This window comes from Gavialis gangeticus, unplaced genomic scaffold, assembly GCF_001723915.1.
Source record: "Gavialis gangeticus isolate Ggan-Ray unplaced genomic scaffold, GavGan_comp1, whole genome shotgun sequence".
Lineage (NCBI taxonomy): Eukaryota > Metazoa > Chordata > Crocodylia > Gavialidae > Gavialis > Gavialis gangeticus.
Window position 1 is genome coordinate 90,750,514 of NW_017729034.1, and position 3,411 is coordinate 90,753,924.

A 3,411-nucleotide genomic window follows, 5' to 3' on the forward strand; every position below is an offset into this window, starting at 1 on the left:
CAATCATTATAATAAAATAAATTCTAAATAACTATACATTCTGGTATTGGATTTTGGTTTTTGTTTTTTATCATAGAAAGAAAGAGCTCCCTTGCCCCCTTTGCTCAACAGGATGCAGGTCCAGCTGTGGCTGAGTTCCCCCCTCCCCCGTGCTTCATGGTGCTGAGCTGCCCTGATAAACTGGTGCCCTACCCCTGCCTGTGCTGTTGCCCCTCACTTGCAACCCACAGCCCCCAGCCCTGCCAGTGCCCTTCACTCCCCACCCATAGTCACCCCCTCCAACCCTGCTGGTGCCCTTCAATCACAACGCACAGACCCCTGTCCCTCCCAGCCCTGCTGGAAGCGGCCCCCAGCTGCAAGGGCTATGGGATCAGGGACCAGGGCCAGGGCCTACAGCCCCTGACCCCCACCCCTACTCCTCATCTAGCAGCACCTGAGTCCTGGCTGCTGCCTGTGGGAAGCAGCAGCTGCTGTGGCCAAAGTAGACTACAGAATCTGGCTTCCCCTCCCCTATGGGCAGCATGGTCAGAGTGGAGCCTGTAGGATGTTGGCTGCCCACTGTGGGCTTGGGGCTTCTCACCCTACTGCCCTCCCCCTGGGGGCCTCCATGGCCCAGCGGGTGGGGAAGCTTGGTACCGCTGCCACCAGGAACCCCATACTGGCTGAACCGCCATGGTGAGGCACCCCCTGCCCTCCCAGCAGCAGCGGTGGTGGTGGGGAGTTGTGCCCCCCACTGCTGCCAGGCAGGCAGGGGGTGCCTCGCCATGGCAGCCTGGCTGGCACGAGGCTCCTGGCAGCGACACCAAGCCTCCCCTCCCTGCTCTGACCTCCCGTGCCAGGTTCCACCCACTGGGCCGTGGACGCCCCTAGGGGGAGAACAGCAGGGCAGGAAGCCCCAAACCCCCAGCAGGCAGCCTGCATCTGGCCCCGCCCTTGCCTAACACACAAATCTCGGGCATGTGTCCCCCCATGGCCCCTCAGAAGTGCTTCAGTAGCAGGAAGCTGGCCACCCCACCACCCCATAGATAAGTCACCCATGGCACCATCCCACTCCCTGGCTGGGCCCCGTGGCTATGCATTCCTGCCCCAGCCCTGGGTCCCAGGCCCCACTGCACTGCCCCAACTGGGCAGCATCCCCAGCTAGCTCCAGCCCTGCCTCACTTCCTCCCTCACCTTGGGGGCCTCAATATGCCCTCCCCACTCCCCCATAGAACCTGGAGGGAGCTGCAGGGGCTGCTCTCCCTGCTACCTGGCTGCCACATGCATGTGTGTGCATGCACATGCCCATGGTGTCCCATGCCTGATAGCCCCAAGCAAACCCCTGAAGGCTGGAACTCGGACAGCCTGCAAGGGAAAACCCATTATTTCCCATGTTTTTCTCCTTTAAAAGAAGAAAATCCACCTTTTTCTCCTTAAAAGGAGAAAATCCTCCTAAAAATCCTCATTTTCCCACATTTTTCTGTGGAGAATGAAAAACCCTGGTTATGAGTCTCAAGACACTGTTAAGTACAATATCAGTTCCCTGAACATTCACAGTACACATTACTTTAAAGTTTTACTTGTGCTGTACTGGGTCTCAGACGAGATGATCAAATAGTCCCTTCAAGCTTTAAAATCAAAGACTCTGTGAATGAACATAAATGTATTTGATCAATCAATTAATGTAATCTGATTTCCTATTTATATGAAAAGGCATGTTGGAAACCAACAATGAAAGTCATACTTGAATAAGTATGCATTTCCCATGGAAGCAACAGGAAAGCTACCACCAAATGACTCCTTCACATTAAAAGGCAAAATTTGTCTTGAGTGCAAATATTATACAAGCTTTTGCGGATCTAGACCTTTGCAAAAAGCATGTGAAACTACATTTTAGCTTTCTACAGCTCTAAAACACATAGTTAATTTTTGTTGGTGTTGTTAAGAAGCCAGAAATCAATTTGGCCTGAAAAGGGCAGGTGGAAAATATTAAGCAAAAAAAAATGTGTTCTAAGTGTTACTCTAATGAATCTGAAATGGTCAGAGCATTACATGTCTAAAAGGAGAAGTATTACCTAAAAATCATCATAGCAGTGATGGGTAGAATGCCTGTCTTAAATTCAGAGAGAGATAGGTATCAGACTTCCTGCTTTTTGCATGGCATTAGAGTCTGCTACTCATGAGCACCACCTGGTCCATCACAGGAAGAAAGCCAGGGAAACCAGCACACCTGCTAACAAGAAAATCAGCTGATCATTTAAAGCAGGAAAATATTGGGAAAGGATAGCATTCAGTGACAGTGGGCTAAGAGGGGAGGACATTTTTTAGTTTCCCTACAGCAGCAATGATTTCAGACTGAATGCTTACACCTTGATCACACTTTCAGAATAAACTGTGTGCTAATGCCATTTTGGAACAAAGAGCTTTGAAGGACAATGGCATGACATCACATGATATAGGATGTAGCAGTACCTTACATAATATCACTGATGAAATGCATCTTACTTCTAATGTGACCCGCATCTGGCTCATTAATTTGCTTATAAAAGAAATCGGCAATGTTTAATCATAATTATTTGCCAAATGAAATGTGAAGAAGAGAGTTGTGTGCTGTCAGCAGTTTTAAGGGCACCTGGAGAGCTCAATATTAATAATAATAATTTTATAAAGAGATTGCATATGGTGAGCTAAGGTGAGAGGTCATATTTATTGCTGAAGTGAACAATCACCTGACAACCTTTGAATTCTTTTCCCATCAGTGGGCTAAACATGATACTTCTTTGGAAAACATTATAAATCTATTTCTAGATCCAGTCCTTTTTTAACTGTCACTCTGCTGCACAAGCTGATAGACCCAAAAGCCATCTCCCAAAGCCTTTTCCCTAGCTGCTAGATATATAAAGGACGAGTACCCTGGAGCTTAATACTTTATTATGCTTTTAAAAATGGTACTTATAATGCTTAGATTAGAATGTGTGCCTGCTTTTTTATATCAATTCAGAAGACAATGATTCCGAGCTCAAAATATGGTTCCATTTGATGAGTTGGTTTTAATTTAGTTGGGAGGACTTTTACAATGATTTGTAGCTGACACCTACAGAAACAAGAGTTCTCTGAAAGAAGGAAAGAAAACTGTAGGAATCCAAAATATCAAATATGTCTGTGTTCCAGACAAACTGCCTTCCCTGCACTACAAACCCGGCTGCTTTGTTCAGAAGCAGAATATCAAAGGGATTATCTAAAGAGCAATAAGACAGCTGGGTTGCTTTATTTCTGAATGTCAGGTCCTCCTTAAAAAAAAGTCATCAGTCAGCAGACAAAGGAGGGAAACATGGTGCCAAGAACCAAGCACTCAGCAAGGGCCAGTTACAATATACTGATGGCTGCTTCTCAAATTCATGGTTTTTGTTTCTGTGGTCAGCATTTTAAGCA

The 3,411-nt window shown here is 47.0% G+C and overlaps 1 long non-coding RNA gene across 1 annotated transcript in view; it reads right to left on the reverse strand.

The window, feature by feature from the left end:
* Positions 1-3,411, reverse strand: part of LOC109304874 — a 23,399-nt gene that overhangs the window by 3,841 nt on the left and 16,147 nt on the right. The window contains exon 2 of the long non-coding RNA XR_002099499.1: positions 395-399. This is a non-coding gene — a long non-coding RNA (uncharacterized LOC109304874). The remainder of the gene's footprint in view (positions 1-394; positions 400-3,411) is intronic.